Below are 25,289 nucleotides of genomic sequence, written 5' to 3'. Positions count from 1 at the left end.
CAAAAAATGTATTTCCTGGCCTGCTGCTCTGTAATAGAGGTTTTAAAAACGGATCCTTTTGAAGACCGGCTCAGTTACAGATAAAAGTGATTTGGATCATGTAATCAGAACAGTCATTCAATTGTTCGTTCTCTGCTAAACCTGTCAGCTAATACCAATTCTACAGTATAAGAAAAAGAGAAAATCTTATACAGAATTTTTCCAAGTTTTTTTGGTTGTTTCCCTAATTTGTTTTGGATGCTTCCCATAGTTTTTTGGTTCATTTCCACGATTTATTGGCCGTAACCCATATTTTTTTGATTGAATTGTATTGCTGTCCCATAGGACCAGTGGCGGATTTTCCTATAAGCGGACTGAGCGGCCGCGGGGGGCTCCAGCCTGAAGGGGTCCCCGAGCTAAACTTTCATGTGTTAGATCACTTTTATATGCGATTGATTTTTTGTTTTTATTGCACAAATGAACGGAAAACTAAATCATTCTCAAAGTAGTTCATTCTAACAAGTAAGTGTGTGGAATGTGTTGATAACGTTTATAGCAATTAAAAGTTGATATGAACTTTGGAGATAATTTTTGAAGGCCAAAATAAATTTTACACACTTTTGCACTCTTCCATATTAAAAACAATAAATCCTTTCCTGATAATAAGTCATGAAAAAGCTCCTGGGACGATTAATTTATATTTTTTAAGAACTTCCTAAACGATCTCGATTGCAAGGACGAAAAGACTACAAATACACAAATGCAGGATAATCATTGTCGGACGCTTGGATTTCAGGCACATGTTTTATGCATCTGTGAAACAGGAAATCACACAAGCTTTGTATAATGGCTTTCACTGCTCATGTACATGAATAAGCAAACAAATGTATTGCAAACTCTGCTCTAAAAATACAAAAGTATAAATAACTAAAATTCAGATTTTTTGTCAGGGTTTCCAGATATATCTTTATCTAGATATGCCTAGATCTGTACTGAAATTCGGAAAGTCTGGAGTTTTAATAACTACAGTTTATCATTTCATCGTTGATTGATTCATTTCAATATAAAAGACTCTTAGCTTGTAAAAACGATCTAATGCGTACTTGTGTTGAAAAACTACTACAGAGAATGAAATGCTTCTTTACTCTAAACACTAGTAACACTAGTATAGCTAGTATTTAATATAGTTTTGATGTATGCAATACCGGAAACAACGATGATGCACATCCTAAAAATATGAAAAATATGTTAGCTTGATTACACGAAGACTATAGATGCTATTAAAATAATTAACTAACTGCCATAAAAAACGACAGAAGAAAATTAATCCCTTACGAAATCAGGATGACATATTTGGTATTCGTAACGAGATATTCATAAAAATGCGATATAATTTTCTGGACTTTTAAGGAAACTAGGGGCCCGAATTCTATCCCCCGCTTAGGGCCCCGAGAAGGATAAATCCGCCTCTGCATAGGACGATACCAAAGACTTCGGATCTGATCTCAGATGTCTACTCTCCATCATGTACTAAATTTGGCTTAATAGTTTGCAGTTTAATGGTTTGAGAGTTTCTTAGCGGGATCTATATACATTCAGGTGCATATGATGTCTGGGCAAGTGCAAGTTAGCTGATGAAACTTAAACAAAATTGTACATCTAAAGTGACTCACAAATTCATTTTAGATGTTGTTCAATTCTGTCATATCGATTTATGTAATAAAAAAAAACCGGAAAATTAGATAAAAAATCTGAAGCAACATTTTTTTCTTTCCACCTTAAACAAATACATATAATCAATCTATGCACTTAAATTCCTAAGCAAAAATAATCAGAATTATAGCGAGAACTAGCATTTATTGAACAGAAACGTACAAAATGTATTAATTTACGTTTGTTAGATTTTCCTGAAGAGCTTTATCAAATACTTATTTAAGTTTTGCAGAATGCACAGCCCCATTTGATGTATTCTTTAGGCAGCACTACCAAAACACTACCTGTTCACATTGCAACACACACACATGACGCAACAAAACCGCTTCGATTATCGAACGCGCCCGCAGACAACTGCACCCAATGAGGTGAGGTGAAATTGCTTTTAGCTGTTTGTGTTGTTGAACAAAACACTGCTTTCAGTCCAATATACCACTGCTTCCTCTGTTCACATGTTTTTTTCTTCTTTTTCCTTTACTAAACAACACACACAAAAAAGGCTAACTCTGTGAGACACATGCTTTCCGTTCGCAGGAAGGGATAAACGTGCGTAACACATGTTACACCGTCTCGCACAAACCATCCAGCGCCCGAGCGATCCGGGTAGGTCCTGTTTGCTTCCTTGCAAGGATAAAACGAAACGGTTTTTTTGTTGCCCGAAACGTAGCGTCAAGAAACCGTGTTCGACGGGGTAAAGGATTATCGTGTGCACCTCCGGGGGTGTACCAAGACATCGGCGTACCGAGGTGTAGGGAGGCTGGAGCAATTCGATTGCACTCATTCCAGCACAGCTCTGTTTGAAGAAATTGTAGGGAAGTTGTAAGAAAATTGTAATTTTAAAAGTGTTTTACAGCGTACGCCCACTCTTTCGCTGGCGCTCTCGTGCAAACGTATCGCATTCTAGTGTGTTATTCTTTTATTTGCGAAAGATTTTTGCGAACCACACTCAGCTAACCAGCACAACCGGAAAACCCATTCTTCGCGAAGTGCTGAATGTGCTGTGCAATGAAGCTCCGCGCAGTGATGGAATCCGTTCCTGCCTAGCTGGAAGTGTCATCAGCAACTTTGCTGCGTGCAACCACGTCGAGGGATTTTTTTTTTTGCACCATTCTGCTCTCTCCAACACCATTCCGGCGCCTTCATTTGGGAGAAGATTTATCCGGAAGCTTCAAATCCGGTGTTTTTGCTGTTGCTGTCTTCGTTTGAAATTTTTTAAACTCTCCTTCCTTTTTTTCGGTAAAATGTCTGCCACTTTGCACCCTTTGCACTTGGTAAAACTGTCAAATCATTCGATCGAGTACGTATGTGTGCGGGTGGCAAACGGGAACGCGCTTAAGCGATTTTCTCGTCCACTTTGCATGCAAACGAGGGCTGGGAAAACGCACCCACGTCAAACGACGAACGAATACACACGCTCATGGCAAACACGCTCGCTAACAAAACGAGCGACAAGTTCAGTTGGTAACATCATTAAAAGTCACTTTTAGCGCAAACATTATCCTTTAGCTATTTTTATTTGCACTTCCTCCAGCTCCCAACGCTTGCCCACTCTGCAGTAATTTCTATGTGTGCCGTTTCATCAAAATGTGCGTTTCCGAGGCAAAGCGAAATGAATTTAACGATGCCAGGATATGGACTGAAGTAAACCAAAAAAAAAAAAAATCCCATCAGCTTTTCCAGCCAGCAAATGCTTTTACGCTTCGTGTGAGCCAACCATGCGCAGCCACTGGAATGTGGAGCGACGGAGTAAGTGTGCTAGGCAATGAGTCGCAGCTAAGCAGAAGTTGCATACACAGAGGAAATCCAAGTGGATGTCTCTGCTTTGGATCAAACGGGAATGGGATACATTTCCATATACTTACACGCGCCCACATGAATTACCATTTTTACTTCGTTATTTTTTTTTCTTTTAATAAAAAACAAGCATTAAAAATTTTGATAAAGTAATTGTTGCTCCTGGAGGAGTTTGTTTTACGAAAAAACACAATGAAAACACGAGCACATTGTAATGATTTCGTAATCCCGGTTGAGTGCTTGTAGAGAGCTTGATTTTGAACGCGATTGCATATTGTCAGGCGAATCTTCCTGAATGCAAATCGCAATGAGTCAAACGCCTGATGGTATGCATTCTGCCCAACACAAGTATGTTACAAGCGATTTGAAGAGAGTCTAAAAATGAAACCAAATTGGAAGGTAGGTAGAAAAACAAATTTCTCCTGCTCCATATTGCCGCCCAAAAACATTATTTGGGAAAGATTGACTTTTTTGTCCATGGGGAGCTAACAAGCAAATAAAAATGTTGACGAACGAGAAAAAAAACCATCACCGTAACACACTGTCGAGGACAACGGACTGTTGACTGTTCGCACCCTATTACCGTCGAGCCGGTCCGGATTGCAGCACAATTGCCTGGCGCAGGGTATCACCATCATCATCATCATCAACACCATCTCCAGTATGATGATCTTTCGTAAGCCCGGAACCATCGTATTAGATTATCTCGAGCATCGGTCTCGACTCGTTTTCCGCACTGTGTTGATGTCATGCAGAAAATCCGCTTACGGGAAAGGTCGAGGACACTGAATATGGGGCGTTTAACGAGATTCGAAATAAGTGTTTGGTGGGGTGTGTGTTTTTTTGTGTGGAATGAATTGGTGTAAATTTTTATTTTAAATTATTTATTCTAAATTCATATCGTTCCATGCGTACAGTCGTCAAAGTAATATTTTCAAAATAATGTAAAAATTAATAAACGACACCAATTCATCTCGCAACTGTAATGCTATCCCGAACACGAGCGGTAGGTTTTTGTTTAAACCCCATTTCTTTTTGTCACTGGCCTTCTTTTTCCCTATTCATATTTCGTCGCGCCCCTCTCCTTCGCCTCCTTCCAGCTTCCTCGCATAATGGAGAAGGCGAAACGCGGCAGAGCAGTCTGTATGGGTGCGTAAAGTGCGTGAACATAAAAATGACATTAAGGACACGCTTTACACTCTGTCTTTCTATCTCAGCTGTTGGCACTCTCGACGTGCGAATGTGTGTGCGTCTGCTGTTTGATGCGAATCAAAACATTAACAAAACAAAGCAAAAAAAAACAAAATACGACCACGCTCAGACGAAAACTCAACAACGAGGCCCAATTTCGTAGCATGGCAAGATAATGTAATTAATTCTGCCGCAAAACCCCTTAAAGCCACCCCGTCCCTGGCCCGCTGTGTGTGCAAGGGGCAAACTTTTACCACGCCGTGCGGGTTGCAGCACTCGCAGGCGACACGAGACGCCAAACGCAACACGGTTGGCAATTTTTAGGCGGGAAGCGAGGGATAATCACCACGTCACCACGTCGCAACTGATGACGTTCCCGTTCAGGCTCCAATTGTCTGACGTCACCTTCGTACGCAGATACGCGATCGATGCCGTGGTGCCGAAATCTCACGTGAATGAGGCCAGTCGTGTTTTGTTTTGTTTTTTTTTTTTTGGTTCGCACTCTCCAGCAAATACGACTCTGTCACGTGTTCGTCCGGTGTGTTTTTGTGTAAGTTTTTTGTTGTTGCTGCTGCTCTCACTCTACCTTAACCGACAGCAGCGAGCGTGACACGTGTGGTGGTTTCACTGGCGGCGCGAGGTGGAGTGAAACTTTAATTAGCATGAAATTAAAAACTTTTCACCAGCACCCCCTTCGAAAATCCGGCCCAAGTCTGGGCGAACAACTTTTCGCTTTCTATGTTGCTGTTTCTCTCTCTATCTCTCTTTCTCTCCCCGTATCCCTTCTTAAGTGAAGGTTCACTTTCTACCAGCCCTTAGCACGGCCAGCGGTGCTAAACGTGTCCTTTTTGTGTTGTTATTGCTGCTATGCGTTTTGAAGACCCGTTTCGTATCCCGCTCGCGGCGACGCATCATAACACGTTCCACGATGTCGTCGGCGCGCCTTGGATCCGCCGCCCGAAACTAACTTCCTTGAAGCCGGGAGGGGGCTTTATAGGCGTTCGGTGACTTAACTTCGAAAATCGATGAATCTTGGTCCCAGCTAAACTCCCTTGCCGGGCAAGGCTGTGGCTTGAAGGTGGCCGTCCAACTTTCCCCGGCCTGACCTTGAAAGCAATGGTGCGTTTCGGTGCGGTTTGCGGTGCTTTGCAGTTTGTTTCGCCATACCGCCCGGTTCACTTACTCATGGACTTTAAAATCTCATCCGACACGGGCTGCGTGGTCGATATTTGAATTTTTTTTCGAGTGCTTTAAACAAAATTGGGCCAATGCGAATAACTGGAAAGCCGGGTGAAAATGTTTCGAAGCAAAAAGTAAATATGACTGTCGGTATTATAGGAGTTTTTAGACAAAATAATTTTTTTGTAAAACCGCCTAAATTTATGCTCACTCAAAGCATTCGAATACTATTGAGCAGAATCCGTATGCTTATCGTTGGATAATTTTTCTTTTCCAATTAGAAATGTTTTTTTTTTTCTCTTCAGCATCATCGTGGATTGAGATTTCAAATTGTGCACACTTTTTTTTTCGCATTAAGTCTAAACGTAATTAAATTGTGCTCCGAAAACGATAAATCTATCCCAAACACTAGCGAAGATGCTCTGCTCAACGCATCATCAGGCAGCCAATAATGGTTGGTGCCTGCAAATAAAAATCCAAACCTTACAGCGCAAATCGGCAAGCAGCAGATCCGCCGTCGAAACTCTGCAGAACAGCAACGCGGCAAAGAAAATCCTGGCGTGGAGTGCGTATCGAGCGACCGTGCGCGAAATAAAAACATCACGAGCATCCGGGCAGGGCCCGATGGCTCCATCATGCGTGAGAGCCTGCTGTGAGCATGTCGCTTTCCTTACATGCCCCCCACCCAGGCCCAAGATGTTGCACTCATGTTTTTTCGGCGTCGCTGCGTTTTTCTTGCTGTTGTTGCTTTCACTTCCGTCGTCTCGCCGCGCGCGGTTGAAACGACTCCGGGGCGCATCGGGGCTTAATTTATGGAAGGAAAAATATGAAACAAATAACTCCCGGGCGCAGTAAGATCTAATGGAAATTTATGAGTTTCACTTATGTTCCACGCCCCGGCGATTTGGTAATTTCACTTCCAGCAGGTTGCCCCTCTCCTTCCCACTCTCCCGTACTCTCTCTATCTTGGATGCTACTCCAAAGCTACTACCGTTGGTTTGCCGCACACCGCATGTTACTTGTGTAACGTTTTTGGAAGCGATTTTTCCTTGATTTTTATTCTATGTTTTTTAATAAATTTCTTCCTGTACAGCTTTGCACGTTTTGCTAGCAGCAGTGGGCGAAGAAATATTGGCGAAAAGGATATAGAAAGCTGCTCCGCTGCTTCTTCCTGCTTTACCTAGTGGATGTTTACCCACGAGCAGTGGCGTACGCAAGTGTGAATTATGTTCTCCTACTCTACATCCTCCTTACGGTGGTACGTGTATGATGGAAACTCGTACACGCTATGTGTGCTCCCGTACTGCCCGCTTGCTGGCTCCCCCTCGCTGATTCGCATTCGCACCAGGGAAGCGAAGTGAAGGGTGCTACTCATTAAAACGAAGCAAATATTAAGTCTCTCCGCCAGCGCGCCCGTCTGGTAAGGAAGTTTACGCGAGTACATGTCAACAGGAGATCAACTCCGTTTTATCATCAATTGTCGATTACCGAGCGACGTTGTGGCCTTGCAGCGCAGGAATGCGCTGCAAATGCTGGTGATGTATCTTTATCTGTTCGTTGCTCACAGATATATTTCTACAGATGAAATCGCCAAAATGTTTGCAAAGGATTAAATATTTCAATGGGGTAAGATTTGACGCAACACATAAATTTAGAAATTCTAATTTAAAATGTAATAGCTGTATGGTGTTTTAGTAGACACGAAATTAAATAAAATTAGCAATAAACACATATGTCAATAATAGCACACTTAAAGGTAGATCAACAGTTTATGTAAATGCGTAAGCAAAACAAATTTGTGACACATATTTTTATTTTGCTTTTTTTTGTTCACTCATAAAAATTTGTCGAGCAAGATAAAAATTACAAAGCTTACGAGCTTAAATACAATATTGTACATGGACAATCTATACAGTTTACATTACAGCGTGTGCCCTCTGTGACCTGTGCCGCTCAAACGACTTAACAAACCATCGAACACCTCCCGCAGCTCATTGCATCGGATTAAGTGCAGCCGAGTGGTAATTAATTTAAACATCAATCATTTAAATCAAACCAGCGTACCCTCGTAAGCAATCAATTTCGCACAACCAATGAACCGATTAAGGTTTTGCACACCGATTGCCCTTGCTTGCAGCGAAACTGTTACTGTCGAGTGCAGAGTGCACTTAAGCTGCCTAGACAGCATGAGAGTCAGAGCGAGAAAAAGAGAAACAAAGAGAGAGAAGGAAAACAAAATGCACTCTGATTCAGCACCCCATTACGATGGCATACGTTGGCTGCAAAACACGCACTTTAACTGAAATGTGTGGTATCGAGAAAGGAAATTATGCGTACACATTCCCATCGTTCGGTCCCGGCGGGTGCAGTTTGCGTGTGCAGGATGTGCTCGACAGAATAGGTCACCCACAACCCCTCATGCATGAATCCATCTCGAGCACACTACGCGTACGCGTAATCGGTTTTTAATCATTTTATTACCCATACGTACGGCAATAACGCCACGCACCCAAGGCGGCTACCTGTTGCGCATTTACGCAACGCTTGACAATGTGTACTGCGGGGCTGTTTTTGCGTGTACTTGACACTCGACAAATGCACTCGACCTGGTCGATTTCTTATCTCGCAATGCTCGTCTAGATTTTACTCGCAAAAGGGGAGAAGCCCTTTGCTCCTTGTTGAAGTATACGGCTTCCAGATCGGTTTGTTATATTAGGGAATATTAATGTTTCTATTCCGTTTGAAATGACGCAATCATTTCACTGGACTATTTTTGTAGGTTCTTTAAAAACGCTTTTGCGTGCAGCTTGAAAACACCCTACAGAACCCTGAACTTGTTCTGCGCCCAAAATAAATATGGGGCTCCACTCTTTTCGCTGATAATTACCTCCCAATAGCATAGCCAGCAAAGTAGGCTCCCGAGTGCCCCATGTTGCGCTACCTCCAAGCGCGACAGCTGCACCGGTCGTAAAGTTCGCGTCGTGAGCGTCGGTGAGCAGTGTGACGGTTGACCTGCTGCTGAAATTTTTAAAAAATCTCCCCGCTCCTCACTGCACACCTTCCATTGCTGGTGCTTACTACTCTTGGGGATTTATTTTTTATGTGTATCCCCCTCCTGTCTAAAAGCAAACAGCAATTCTGCCCGCAAGGAAAAAGACGAAAATTGAGTACGACCGGGGGGAGGGAAATGCCGCTGTAACGGGAAGCATTTCCACGGGGGAAACACACTGGCTGTTAGCGGTAATTCATCCCATTGGCATCATAAACCAAACGCTTTGGATTGGCAAGTTCCAGTCCGCCATTAGCGGGGCGAGGAAGGAGAACAAAAAAAAAACTCGGCGGAATATAACGATTGTTGCTGTCAAAATACGGCAAACGGATGGCAACCAATACATCCCAGTCCACCAAATGAGTCGGTAGAAGTGGAAAACGACACCTGCTAATACGGAACCTTCATTCGAGACCTACAGTGTGTTAAACACGAGTTGATACAATTTTCGCCTGCAAGCTAGGCTAATCGCTAAGCATTGAATTAGCACAGTGCTTGAAATCACCCGGAAAGTATATTTTCTTGTGTTGGGTTGTGCTTGTGTTTTGAACGGTTAAACTGTCGTCTTCTCATCTCTTTGAAACCTTCCTTGCTTCTCTTTACACCATCTTCGTCTCCCTCTTGTAATCATGAGGGGGGAAAAAAGAAACTCATTCCTTCAAGCTGGTCCTGCAAATCGATCGACTGTGGAGGTGAAAACTAACGCTTTACCACTTCCCTGGCGTTTTCCCGCCAGTCTCGCAACGGCGAAGCACTCCGGAATTCTTCATTATTGTCGATAACGCTGCAGAATGAGTCCCACGGGGACGTCAAACACTCTTCTACCCCACATCACTGTACAGCCCACATCGAACACACTAGCTGAGGGAAAGAAAGTTAATTCGGATTAGCGAGCGAGCGAGCCAGTGGACGGGGCAGCCACAAAGCAAAACTACCGCCGTAACAAAATCCTGGACGTCGTCGTGGTGCAAAAACCTCCGCCGCCTCTCTTACCCCTACACTTCATCCCCCTTCTCTCGCTATCCTTCTCTATCTCTATCTCTCTCTTTCTCTGTCTCTCTCTCTCTAGTTGAGATGATCGGTGTGTGGTGGAACACTGTGCTTGACTGCGGCGGCTCGGACTCGGCAGCAGCATCAACATAATTATCGTTTGCTTGTTAGCGGTGCAGTCCGCGGCTCGGGGTTTATTCCCCGGTGGGACGCATGAATTGTAGTAGAGTTCATAAAATATACAACCGTTTCATGAATAACTCCAGTAGCCGAAAACGCCAAAACGGTTCCCGAACCTCGGGGTCAGACGCGGTCCTTGTGGTCCAGAAGTGCCCGTTGCATGCAGTGGGACATGCAAACACAACACAACAACAAAAAAAAAACAGTGAAAAGACACACAAAAAAGAGGAAGAATTTACACTGTACCCCTCCCACGCTGTGGATGCATTATTTTGAAGCGGAAAATGAAAATTGCTTGGCAGTGCTATTAAACCAACGCCGGGCAAACGAGGAGACAATTGGCTCGGTTTTTGCCCGTTCCGGGTTGTTGTTGTTGATGTTTTTTTTTGTTGTTGCTTTTTTGTTCACTCGGGCAGGTTTAACGTTCTTTCTAGAAACCGTTTGCTCTACCGTTGCCAGATGCTTATGGAGGGTTGGCGCGGGCAACATTTATTTCACTCGAAGCGTGAACAATATCGCGGAAGATCAATAGTGCGCGCACGATGTAAGAAGTAATGGGAGAGCGTTACTTAGGAGCGAAGCGACATTAAGAGGGTACGTTAATGTGTTCGCACCTCGTACAGTGGCTGTGGTTGGATTGATGTACACACTTTTTATTGCACCAATTTGACCGACCATCCCGCCTCCGTACCGGCACGTTTTAATGGTTGCAATCAACTTGCGTGACAAAAGGAACTGGATTTTTGTAGTCGTTTATGGGTTCATATTTTAGAACTGTAATTAGAATAAGCTGTTGCAGCTAAGTATGCATTCCGCAGCACCAGTGCCTAAAACTAATAAATAACTTAATTTTACTACAACAAGAGAAACGAGGATGTTTTAATTTTTAATTCGGAAGATAATATTGACTACGCCTAAATGTATATAATTATTCATTGATTGCAATGCATTGTTATGCAGATTGCATATCTTTCAGGAGCTATCGTGAAAGTATGTCATCAAATTATTTGCAAAGGAATGCGGATTGTGGTTTTCATACAGTTGTAAACTTTTTGTTTACTAAATATCTGTTACATCAATAAATTATTTTATTTTTAGTGACTAGTCATACTAGTCCAATCAAAATTAATCTGTATTTCTTACCTCCACTCACAAAAAAACACACTATCGCTGCTCATTTTGCTAAACCCTAGTGACAATATCCCGCTCGCGAGAACGAAGCCAGCGTGAAGAAAAAGATTGAACCCTTTCCCTGCGAAGCAATTATTTTTATTGTCGATATAAATTACACATTTTTATGGGAATTTATGTGCTTCGGCGGCCGCGTTTATGTCGCGAGGGGCGTATGGTTTCATTCCTTAGGAAGACAAAAAAAAACAGGAACACCAGGACCAAATATTGATGAAACTTCGCAGCAAGGTGCGATTCTCCTTTACACCGATGCGATTGGGTTTTCCTGGTCCACCCTTGCTGCAGGGCGTTGGGTGCAAAGAAGGGTAAAACCCCTGACCGTTCGCAAAACGCCCGGGTGATTAGTATCGTGTTCGTAGCATACAAAGCCCAATGGAGGTAGCAAAAGGTGGCGAAAGGCAACGCACGATTTATTGATGATTTATTTATAACCTCTATAATTACGATCATTATTTTAATAATAGATATAATTTCCGATTTAATGGCGCACCGTTAGCGGCTTCGTGGTTTAACCGTTTGTGTCCACTTGGGGCACGATGGAAGTAACACAACAAAAAAACGACCGCCCCCAGCTTTCCAATAAACGCCACAAGATACAAGATGGGTCCAAATCACGGAATGGCATCGGCGGGCAAAGAACGGCATGAATAAGGCGCTGCAAACAAAAGGGTGCCCACGGACGAGAAGCCGTTTGGTGGGGCCGCGTCAGCTTCGACCAAACCACCATGAAACATGCGAAAGTTTCACCTGCGGCTTTGCCTGCGGGGAAGAGACAATCGGGTGCAGTTGGTTTTGCATCTTTGGGCGCGAACGGTTCGCGGATGGTGTTTGTTGCGTGTCTCGAATCATGATTTTCGTAACCGTTTATGAGGCCTTTCTTTCGACGTACACCCATTCCGTGGCGGATGGTTTTATGGGGTCCCCGTCTAGCTATGGCTATCGGGGCCTTTCACTCGCGCCTCTTTGGGTGTTCGGGCTAATGTATTATTTTATCTCATGGCCGTTTACGAAGGGTGCAATCGATCTTAGCCCCGTTGGTAAGGGAGGTAGGGCAAAACGCTTCCGGAAGAGGGAAATTGTGTTTGAATGTGCTTCGGAAAATGTAGTCCGTCTATTAAGCAATCAGATCGAACAATTCCAAACTATTCGATGTTCGATAGATGACATGAACCCGATAAACGTGTGATATTGCGCCTAAAACATGGCAATTTGTTTTGCAAAGAGGTTTCAAGAAGAACGGCCCGAGCAATGAAGAGAAGGAAAACATCCTCCGCTGCATTTGAGGTTGCTTGTAGACGGTGTTGAACGCCTGAAAGTATACAATAAACTCTTCCTGAAGGGTTTTTAAGCTTAAACATACTTAGTGTTATTAATAAAAGGGATGTTTTAATTAGTAGCGTACAACGGTTTGCATAACTTTAGACTGTACAATGTAAAACGTTAGCCTATTGGAGATCGTCACCTAAAAGAATGCAATATTTTCTGTAGTAATGAGCCGGGCTAGATAGCGTTGTGATCTAAATTAAAATAGTTTAAGTTTTAAAATAAAAAGCACTAATACTCTCTATAGCTCACAACCTCTGGAAATGGAAATTAAAAAAAGAGCAAATACTTCAAAGTACTGCTAATAGTTGCGAGAATCAGACGACACGTTGCATACGCTACAATTCATCAACTAAAGAGACAAACCACATGCATAACAAACTCGGCAGGCAGGTAATGTTGGTAACAGTGGATTTGCGTAATGCATAATTTACAACAAACGGTGCCCGTTTCCTCCCTTTTGTTTCAAGTGGCAATGGCGAACGGTTAAAGGAACAATCACAGTAATGTAAAATCCAGGCAATCCACTCCTAGGAAGCGAATCAATACCGAATTTGAGCTGCTGCTCACATCAAAAAGCGCAACCATGCTGGTGGTTGCACAATCCTGACCGGCTTTAGATTTATCTCTACTCAGGATGCTCCTTATCCTTTGTTTTTTTTTTTTGTATATTTGTCCTTTGGCTAAGAAAAAAAAAAACATCTTCCTTCCCCTGCAACAAATCGGGCCCGTGCAAGAGAGCACACTCGAGGCAATATTGTTGATAAATGACAAAGTCATTAGATAAATTACCACCAGTGAGAGCTGGGAAATGGGATGCGAGAGCTCTGTGGTTCCCGGACGCCCTAGCCAATCCTCGTGGCAGCGTCTTTCGGCTTGCCACCTATTTGCAAGACACTCGCTCATCCATTAATGACTATCCTATTAGAGTAATTAAAACACCATCGTGCAGTGAAGATGCCGCCTTGGTCGCTGGGCAAAAACAACAACAGCAATGTAAAAAAAACAACAACTATACAACAACTACGGCCTTGTCGCAAGTGCACACGTAAATCTTACCGTGCTGACGCGTCGCTAAACCAAGAAACGGGGGAAAAACGGAACTGCCCGGCGGTGGTGGATCGGGTTACTTGCCAGCGTCTTGAACAGGCCGCGGGAGTATTACTACCAAACGCAAAACGTCTTTGTCGGACGCCGGTGGCAAAGTGGCAGAGCATTCTCCGAAGGCAACGTAATCGGACCTAATTCCGGTAGGACTGGTGTTCGCCCCCTTTACGCCTGCTAAAGCTGACAGTGTCGTCCTTTCTATCGTACCACCAGCACGCAAACCACGTCCACCAGCAGCTCCTTTGTCATTCTTCTGCCCTATCCAAACGATTCTGTTTCGTCGTTGTCAGCGTCGTCGTCACCGTCGTGTAGCGGCCAGGAAACGGGTTTAATCGTTCGTAATCGGAGTGGCCGATTTTTGCAGATCAAAACATCAAAAGAAATGCGGTTCTCGGTTGTGCGAGGACAACCTATCAAGGTGGTGCGAGGAGAGAGGGATGAGGGATGGAGGGAGTTGGCATAAAAAGGGTTGCGACGTACCAACACTGATGCTGGCGAATGTATGCGGGCCAGAATAGAAGGTGGATTTTTCTCCCTCGTTTTAGTCGGGCAATGAAAGGGATAGAGTGGATTTAACGAAACATTAGAGCTGTGTGAGAGAATTAAATGGACCATTGGACTATGTTTACTTGTTCGCACGAACATAACGGAAAGACATTGTATTTATGAGAATAGTAATATGCATAATCACGGCCGGAACCGTGAACGATTTAAACGAAAAATTAAAATAAAATCTTACTAAAGACACTTTTGTAACACACATTGCATACTGTAAGGCGCCAGCTTACTTGAAAACAATAAAAAAAATCGAACCAAAAACAAACGCCGGCAGAATTTTCCAGTAAGAACAGTCAAATCAAAATACAAATCAATTCGTACCTTCCGCACTCCAGAAGCCAAATATTCGATCTTCGATGTACACATGATGAAAAACGCATTAAGCCACCTCACCGTACCACTTTTGTCTTCTTAATTCTTCCGCTCAACCTTTCCCTCACTTTTGCTTTAACTGTTTTTGTTACAACTTGCCACATGCCATCGGATTTTTAACACACTATGTTCCATTTGCACTTTGTTTTTTCTCCCTTCTGTTTTGCGTCAACTCCATCGCTCCTCCTGCGTTTCTTACGCGCTCTTACACAAACAGTCGAATTTCACCTGCCTCCTGCATGGAGCTTGGAAAGAAGAAAGGGAACCTCCGCTACCAACACGGGCTCACACGCGGTGCACTCTATAAATCCTTCAAAATTAAGCAATCGCATAATGATATGCTAATACTTTCACGCGAAAATCTGTGCCACTTTGGGTGGAGAGAGGACCGAAATAGATTGTCAAAACTCTCCGTGCACCCCTCGCCGCCAACGCAACAGCCAGCAACGGTTAGAATGTTGGGAAGGGTGTGCATATGTGTGTGTGTGAGTGTGTGTTTGTTTGGTAGGAATTAGTTCAAAATTAACGAGCTCTGCCACGAGGTGGGATTTTTTCGATGCTTTTTGAGCGCAAATGTTTCGTTGCCTCTCAGCTTCTTGGTGAGGCATTATGACTTACTTTGCTTTGCTTTCACCCACTCGTGTACGCATGCTGGAATATTTCAATCTGTTGCAGAAGATAATCGCTTTTTCAACACTTACGTGCAAAAATATGAGTAGGGCTTCCATTTGTTAACATTTTTAAAATATTTGTTTGCGTAAGGAAATATATGGTTTCAAAACGATTTATCAGAGTGCAAAAGCTGTAAGAAATTGCAAAGTTTTCAAACAGTTCTTAAAAATTAACAATGAAGTACACCTAGCGAAGATGCCTGTATATCAATAAAAACAGATTGCTGATAGTATGCATTACGGTCAGCTTAATCTAATTCTTGGCTCAGTTTTCAATATTGGGGCCATTTCCGTTGTAAGTTCGTAGGCTGAAATTTCAGCCTGTCAGCTGTTTGCATTGTATAGCAGTTTTCGAGCAGCTATCTAAGTGGGCAGCTAACTAATGTACAGGTGGGCTTATCCCAAGGTGTATGAATTTAGCAGGCTGATTTGTATCGCTTCTGCTTCTGAGTGAAGATTTTAAGAGTATTTTGTGTATTCGTCAAGCCTCCAGAAAGCTTGTTTGAACGAAAATTTTCACCCATCTTGTCAAAAAATGATGTTCAAATTTGGTTATAAAAAACATGCTATGAGACCACCTGGACTACATACACTTTTATTCTGGATTCCACCACCTGATCTCTTTAATGCACCTTAGGATAAATGTAAACAACACCGTGTTTTGCCATTTTTTCAAGCAGGTACTCGAATCTAATTCTAGCTTTGAGGCTAGAATAATCTAGACTGGAAATTGCAGGCTAGTTTTTTGTGTGGTTTTATATGGAGTGTTTACTTGATTTCACCCTCCAACTGTCAAACTCCATACAAAATACTGCCTAGAATCGTGAAGGGCCCCATTGACATCAATATTCAACATTTGGTGTTTTTCTTTTCAACAGCTGTAGTGTATTTGTAAAAGCCATTTTGTTGAAAAACATCTTCCGAGCATTGAATAATGCTGTTAAGCTTGCAAACTTATAAAGGAAGCAGTGTACTTTATGATGCCGAGTTATCTGGTTAATGTGCTCTGAAGATTACGTTTAACTCGAATATCAGCGTATATCGAATATCTAGTTTTTCAGTCAGATACTTCGTTAATGAAATTTAGTGTTTAAAAATGAGTTTTTTTTAATATCCATCAGTGAAACAGGATCATATTTTTATGTCCTTTTGGTGAGTTTGAATGAAATGAGTTCTAGGCATTTCATCGCTCTTCGAGCAAATTGCACCAATTTGACTCGTAAACTATCAAATTAAAAGAATTGCGTAAAAAAAATTATTTGTTTTTCTATATCTCCTTTTTTATTTAGCATACTAAACAAAACCATAAAAATAACAAAACAAATCCATTACTTCCGCCACCAGATTAATGGTTTGAAATAATTCAAAGAAAAGGGCCGAATAATAAATGTGAAATGACAATTTCTGCGAAATTTTGACCACAACATAAACCAATTCCATTCATTAAATTCATTAAATACAAAAGAAGTTCAAACAGCTTCGCATTACAACACCGTTTGCTCAGTTTCGTCAGATGTGGTGTACTTTTCATATACACAAATTTGATATTATTTTTTTTATGTTCTGCTTTTCTTTCACCTGAAGCGATGACAGGAAGGCGACAAATGCTAATGATATTAGGGTGTTTGGCTGCTGACACATACACTCACCTCGTAGCGAATGAGGCCAAAAACAAAAATAAAAACCTCTCCTCTTGTAAATACTAGATCCTCACACAGTGGCTCAACACAACGGTGGCGTCGTGTAGAAGCTTTCACTGAAAATACTTCCACACTACACTTGTTTGAAGCAATATCTTCCATGGGTTTCCGTCGCTTAACACTCTTTTTTTTGGCTGCAAGTATATCATTTGTATCCTAAGAGTGGTGGTAAAAGCTATACACCTGTCTGCTGAGGGGTGCCAAGCTGCGTGTAGACGTGTACACTTTTAGCGTAATGTGCGTAACGCGCGAGCTCGCGCTGAATTGTCGGCAAATTTTGAATTTTTCCGCCAGCAAACCGGCAGTCGACTCTGCGCTAAGGGGTAGCAAAATATTGCAAATGGGACAGTCCGCACTCGCGGCAAGTGATGACAGCAATAAAGATGTGTAATTTATGCTAGAAACCCGACAGCAGCTGACGATATCTTTTCGATGGCGTTGATGATGATGATGACGGTGGTAGTGGCGCGTGGTTAAGAACGACTTTACACTTGACACCTGTGTCGTGTGGGTATTTCCATTGAAAAAGTGGACGGTTGGGTGGTGTAGTCTTCAACTAACACGACTTAAAAATGCCCGTCATGGGTTCAAGCATCCTATGGATGCGTCTGACTATTCGGCCGCGGAGAACATAACAAGTCTCGAAAATCTGTAATGACTGTGTAGAAGGTTACGCTTAGTAGAAGAAGAAAGTGATTGTTTTTAAATAAAATAGATTTTACCTTGGAAACTACTGAACGCCATCGAAGCGATGCTTTAAAGAAGAATAATCCTCACTCTCGCTCCTTCTTTCGATCTGCGGTTTGGTCCCTAACTTTGTCCTAACTTAACCCGAGGCAAATTGGTCACCGAGAATGGCCGAATGGACATTTATCAAATTCTTCAGCATCAGCTGTGGTCCCAAAGGCAGTCCGCCCTCCTACCGCGGAAAGGTCAAAGCCGAATACAACACGCACGCCGGTAGAGTGGACATTAGACCTAACGATGGTCAACCCCTTCGTCCCGAAAGAAACTGTCCCCGGTCCGGTCAAGACGCTCTCGATAACGCATCTTTCTACCCGAGTTTCGAGCGGTTTCCAACATTCCAAGGCGTCTTGGAGCGTACCAAGCCACAAACTTCAGCTATGTGTCTCCGGAACCGGAGGGGGAGCCTCAGTTGTTGCCATGTTGCTTTGATCACCTTGCGGTACGTGTTCGCCTGCCGCGCTCATAAGGTGTCCAATGATCATAAATTTTACTTGACCTCTCAAACTCCCTCGCTCGCTCCCCGGCTGCAATGGTCTCTGGGCAGAGTTGAGAGTTTCTTAAAACCGTCCTTATTCTGCCTCCACCATCCAGAGCGCGCCAGCACGCAACGTCTTCGGGCATGGGACACCGGGGCAAAGATTCATTGAAATAAGATTAAAGTATTTTGCGAACATCTTTCACTCTGATGCTGTGGGCGGCGGACACATACAAGGAGGGGTGGTGGAGATTGGGGTATAATTTTAGGGCTTACAGAAACGCCACTATCGGACATGGGTCTAGGCAAAACAAACTACTGCTGCTATCGACCCACAACCCTCGGCACTACCGAAAACCCATCCGATTTTCCGCAAACGCACGCAACCCGAGAGCACAGGAATTAAAGTAATTAGTTTCAAGATGTTCTTCAAAATAAATTCTACTCATGCAGGGGACCGGTGGGGACGCATGACAGCGACCCAACTCGTACACCCCCTTTCGTTCACTACCCCGTTTTGTGATGTGATTGGTGTACGTAGAAGTACGGCTTACCGCTCGGCCATTCGGCGCACGTTAAATTGGGGCCAATACACCGCCAGACAGCCAGCCGGTTGTAAGAATGCGGGACAAATTTATGTGGTCGAATTCATCAAAACGTAGTACGGCGACCTAGTAGAGCGTATGCTGGCAGAGCTGAAACACGACCCGTGCCATTTTGGATTGTGACTAATAGCTAATTGACCTCTGCCCTCCTGGTCCGTCCCTGTAGCTGTAAGCCGGTAAGACATTTGGCGCAAAGGTTGAGGCGCCTAGTGGAGACAAGCTTTCTAGAAATCGTGCCATTATATTTTATATGTTAGCATTTTAGCTTTTAAATTAAACAAGAAAAGAACAGAGCAACTCATATTTAATATTCAAAAAACATAAAGGATTGAAACTTCATCAGCCAATAGTACAGTAGTTTACCATCCTCGTATAATACGATCTGTAATTGATATTTCTAAGGTCCCAAAGGTATGCAATGTATCTTTGTTGAGTTTGTACCGCGCCTAAAAGTATGCTTTGCTATTTGCAATTATTTCCTAATAGATTTATTTATTCATATTTAATTGTCCAGCATATTTGTGCTGCGACAGCTTATTAAACTAACTTATTGTTAAGCTTCAGGCTAATCCCTATATCAACGACTATTATCACCGAAATTGCATAGTAATAGGAGGCTCGACTTATACGAATCAGTCGAGAGATTAAAATCAAAATGATCAATCCAGTCGTTAAATGTTAAGCGTTTCTAATAGAGAAGCTGCATCCAATTCATTATTTATCAATTTGCTAACAAACACACTTTGATTTACTTTTTGACGATGTTCAAGCGTTTGAAGACCAACGGTTCCTATAGCTTGGCATAACACCAACTCCTCTCAAAGGTGGAAAATCTATAGCTAGTCTAGTAAATCTGCGTTGAATCGCTTCTAACTTTTTTACCCATTTACCACTATGCGGAAACCAAATAATAGAACAATAGTCAATACTTGGACGAACCAAACAAACATACAGTGATTTTAGATTGATTTTACAGTGGAATAGATCATAGCATTCCCGAATTTGACGATAAATGAACCCTAATAATGTTTAAGCCTCACTAACAATTATGTCAATGAGCAAGTGGAACGTTAAGCTTTGGTCTAAAGTCTGTCCTTAATCAAACACATGCAGAAGTAACGTCCTACCTGCCTGAGAATAATCGAATTCAATTGGGTGCTTTCTTCTGTGAAACGTCATTATAAAGCATTTGTCTCTTGCGAGTTCTAGTTCATTATCTAAGCACCAAGAATTAAAAGAGTCTATGTACTGTTGTAATAAATAACAATCATTTTTACAGGCAAAAAAAGTTAAACATAGTCATCATACATTAAACAAGTATTGGATGCAACTCTTCTTCTTCTTCTTTGGCTCAACAACCGATGTCGGTCAAGGCCTGCCTGTACCCACTTGTGGGCTTGGCTTTCAGTGACTAATTGATTCCCCCCATAGCAGGATAGTCAGTCCTACGTATGGCGGCGCGGTCTATTTAGGGATTGAACCCATGACGGGCATGTTGTTAAGTCGTACGAGTTGACGACTGTACTACGAGACCGGCTCATGGATCATTGGATGGAACACAAGTGGTCAAATCGTTGATACACAGCAAAAACAACAACGGCCCTAAGTTACTACCTTGGGGTACTCCAGATAAACTAACGAACTCATCAGACACAACATTATCAATTTTGACTCTGTATCGACGATTTGATAAGTGAGAATTAATCCATAAAACAGTATCATAAGAGAAACCTGCGTACAGAAGTTTCTTTTCAAGGAGTTTGTGATTCACACTATCAAAGTCAGCTTTCAGATCGGTATAATCGGTGCATCTACTTGATATCGTTGGTCGAAGGAATGAGTATACATTGAAACAAATACAAGTAGATTGATAGTAGTGGAGCGTCGGGGAACAAATCCATGTTGGCAGGTTGCGATTTAGGAACTGCACTTAAGCATCTTTATCTTAAGTTCTTTATACAGTTAATTCGAAGATTTTAGCTCCAGCACACATCGAAGTAACAACATCGGCGAACAACTATTCCTATAGTTTGATTTTGTTGGTTCCTCCTTGTTATAAACCACCTGCACCCCTATTTATGCAACACGCATTACAAAACTGGCTCACAGTACCGTTCCCGGAACGTTTTGCCGTCTATTTCCTCCTAAAGAGCTTATCAATCACAGTCAATCGATCATAAACGATTCCAGGAAGTGTACGTACATCCGTTTACATGCTCAGAGGCATCATCCTTACCTGTATGCACGGCAATTACTGAGTTTTGCCCCTTTCTCCGCCGCAACTACGCTGAAGCACTCTTCAATAATCGTTTTCCCACCATACACACACACACACACACACACACACACGAACACACATCGCCTCAAACCGTCCATTTTGGACTGAGTCTATCCAAAATGAATCAAAAATGAATAAATTACTGTACGCGCACAGCATTCGGTTCGGTCAGTAAAACTGATACACTTTGATTGATGTACTTACCCGCCACACCAACTCCCGATGGTGCGCTTCCCCACCGTTGGCACGCGGTCCTCGTACGCCCGAAACTCTGCCAGGGAATTTACATGCCCAAAACCAGTGCCGCGAAATCTAACACTTAGCAGATGGTTCACCAGCAAACTGCACACACACACACATACAAGCACACCATCGAACGCCTGTTTTGCTCCCACTCTGGCCTGGTGTCCGAATTCGTAGCACAGTTCGAGCAAAAAGCGGGAAAACAATTATTCACAGCATACGCGGGCTTAAGCACACCAATTTCCCAGCTTTCGCGCTACACAGCGGTCGATCGGTGCGAGCGAGCAAGTGGGATGCGAAATCGGTTTACACTCACAGGCGAGGTTTTTGCCCCCTTCTTCCAGCGCAAATCAATTGAATGTGTTTGAACTGGGCAGGTGCGTTTTTTTCTTCTCCCTGCTTTCTGTTTATTGCACAGCGCCACCATGAGCTGGCTGGAAATTGAAAGTAATAAATCATTTTCCCACCGATGATCATGCCACTGCTCGAACCGGTGCGGAATGTTGCTGTGAAAGTTGTTGTTTTTTTTCGCTCTTTTCTTCCTTTTATTTCGTTCCGACGCTTCGGTGCTGTTTTTCATACACACGGATGCTGCTGTAGAAAAATTACGGTAACTGGTTGTACTATTTTTTTTCTAAACAAATTCAGCTTGGTTTCTTAAATTATTACACTTTCAGGTTTACTTTATGCTTATTGCAAATAATGTACCATTTTTTGAAACCAAATTTTTAACTCTTTAATTATTATCTCTTTCAAAAAAGTGTTTTTTCCCTGCTATTCACCCTCATTCACTTTTTTATCCATGTTTTAGCTAGCCATCAGTGTAATTGCGATTTTTAGCGATACTTTCAATTTACACCGTTGACTTGCACATTTCACTGACCCCTTTTTTAATCAACTTTTTAAACTCATCTGGTTCGGAGTGACGAATGAAAAAAAATCAACATGTACATCTTGTTTGCTAAATCATTCTAACTGCCATTCGAGATCGTTAATTACTAAACGTTTGAAATGATTATTGGAATTGTTGAAATCGCATCCTTGAGTACTAACAGCGAATACGTTACAGAAACCTATCAGAGACCTTGCATATATTTAGGCGTTGACAGTTCTGGTTATTTTATTTTTAACACTTCGAAACCACAATGGTTTTACAAGGTTTACCAGTCCAATAAACAACTATTCTCTTGTTTATAACAATCAGCTTTTTGAATAGAAACCGCTGTCTACTACTTAATCACACGTTATCTGGTGTAAACCACACTGTCTCATGTAGGTAATAACACAGAAATCATCTTCGATTGCTCAACTGTCAGATTTGACGCAGTTTGTTGTGGTTGTTGGAGCATTAACAAAATTAGTTTCATGACGTATTGGAATAAACAATATCATTTATACCTTATTTAACTTGTAGAATTGGAGTTTTACCCCAGTTAAAGAGAAAAGACCAACAGACAAAACATGCCGAATCAGACAATTGTGCAATCGAATATAACAATTGTGTTATTAACTTGGACAAAGGTGCATTAAAGAAATCCCGTGGTGGAAAAGCGCCTTTGCGGGATTTGCAAATTTGAGCAACCTTACGTCATTTTAAAACCATTAATTATTGGTTTCCACACACGAAAGATAGCAAATATTACAGATTTATTGGTTATTAAGTGTAGTTTTGTATGTTTTTTTTGATTCTGGGCCCCTTTTCGTTTTTAGATCGTATTCTGAAATTTCAGCCTATCAGCTGCTTGCATTGTATAGCAGTTTTCGAGCAGCTATGTAAGTAGGTACAGAACACAGATGGGCTTATCTCAAGGTGTACGTACTTAGAAGGTGTACGTACGTACTGTACTTATCGCTTTTGCTTCTGAATGAAGATTTTAAGAATTGGTGTGTTCAGCTTGAGGAAACCAGAAAGCCTGTTTCAGAAAAAGCTTTCATCCGTCCTGCCAAGGTGACATTCAAATTTGGTTATAATCACATACTATGAGACCATCTGGTATACATACACTTTGGTTCTAGATTTCACCACCTGATCTCTTTAATACACCTTGAGATCAATGAAAACACGACCTTGTATTGCCATTTTTCGAGCAGGTAATCGAATCTATTTCTATATTCGAGGCTAAAGTAATCTAGGCTGAAAATCGCAGGTAAGTTTTGTGTGTGGTTTTATATGGAGTGTTGTTTATATGATTTCGGCCTCCAACTGTCAGACTCCATATAAAACAGCTGACTAGAATCGTGACGGGCCCCTTTCAGAAAAATGAGTAAAGTTAACGAAATAGTTGATGATTTATTTTGTAATTAACTCCACACGTAACATAAAGATAAAAAAAAGTCTCATAACGTGTATTTTTAACGATCGATTCTTGTCTATTATAACTAAACCTAGCAAAGCCGTTATCCGGCGGACTTTGTACAAAACATGTATCTAAATATCTAAAATTAAGTAGGTAAGAGTACCAACTATCGTCTTATGCGTTTCATAAAAAATGAGGAATGAATGGGAAAAGGAAAAAAAATTGCTGAAAAAGGATAAAAATTCCTTAATTATGTTGACTTAAATAACTAAGCAAATTCAATACATTCACGAAATAACATGAATGTATATTATTTTTTACTACTCTACTTATGTTCAATCTATATGTTAATATCAAATAAGAACTCACGGAGCCCAAACTTGGTTTAGTAAGAATATTTCATTACAGGGTTTCCCACGATTTAATGATAGGCTCCCATCAATTTTTGTTTGATTTGGTTGGTTTTTTATGGTCCAATTGTATTGATATCCAATCGGACGATACCAATGAATTATGGGAACGAACCAAAAATCCATGGGATACGATGAATAAATAGTGAAACGAGCCCAAACAATTAGGGGAGCTGACCAATACATCGTGGGAAACCCTGTAAGAAAACGTTATAGGTAACATCTATGAACAAGTTGAACAAACGTAAACAATTATTTGAACGATCCCGGGGACCTTATGCCATGTAACCTCCTAATCTCCTTAATCCACCTTCAATTGGCTGCTGACACCTTCAGCTGACGTGTGATCAAGTGTTAGACAGCGGTGTTTCTTCAAAAAGACAATTGTTATAATCAAATGTACAGTCGTTTCTTGGACTGGCAAATCTTGTCAAAAGAATACTTAAAAAATAGAGGCAATCAAAAGTTCGCCCTTGTACGCTTCACATTTTACCTCCCGTTCTCAAACCTCCATCGCCATCCAAATTTACATAAAATGAATGCACTCAAACGCTAATCAAGCATGGCGGAGCATTTCATGAATTGGTCATCGATGGGTTGGGTTTGTCCTGCCGAAAAAACAAATCTCAACAGATTGTTTCGTTGTTTAGTTAAATTTATTTCCTCCCATTAACTGTAGGTTAATCTGAAACAATCAAATTCACCCACCGCCCACTCCCAAGATTTTGCAGCTGCTGCTCTGTGAATGAAGAAACGAAAAGAATATACCCAATAGAAGGAAAAAAATGAATCAGATCCCGGAGAAATATGCACCAAAACCAAATCAGAAAAGGCGAGACAGCTGACTCGATCGCACCGCGAACCGGAAGGATCATAATTAGAATTCTTGAGCGAGTGCCTGCCCCGGAACCTGCCGGAATGCGCATCTTACAGAGAAAATCACATTCTCCTTTGCTGGGAAAGGGAGGAATTCCTCGAAAAAAGAAAAAAAAACTCCCCTACCGACACGAATCACAAACTGAAACACGGTCAAATGGTTTACGGCTTGAAAAGGATCTGTTTATTTTTATTTGTGAACTTTCCAGCGCCTTTGCCACTGGACGTTAGCTACATTGGCGGATTCCACGTCCACTGGGATTTGTGTGTTTGCGCTTGGGTTTTCCAGCCCGACCAGGGCGTTTAAAAGAAAATGTAAACACACAAAACGGGTTTTCTTTAGTTTTTTTGGTCTTCTTGT

The sequence above is a fragment of the Anopheles coluzzii genome, chromosome X (assembly GCF_943734685.1).
Source record: "Anopheles coluzzii chromosome X, AcolN3, whole genome shotgun sequence".
Lineage (NCBI taxonomy): Eukaryota > Metazoa > Arthropoda > Insecta > Diptera > Culicidae > Anopheles > Anopheles coluzzii.
This window is presented reverse-complemented; position numbering follows the sequence as displayed.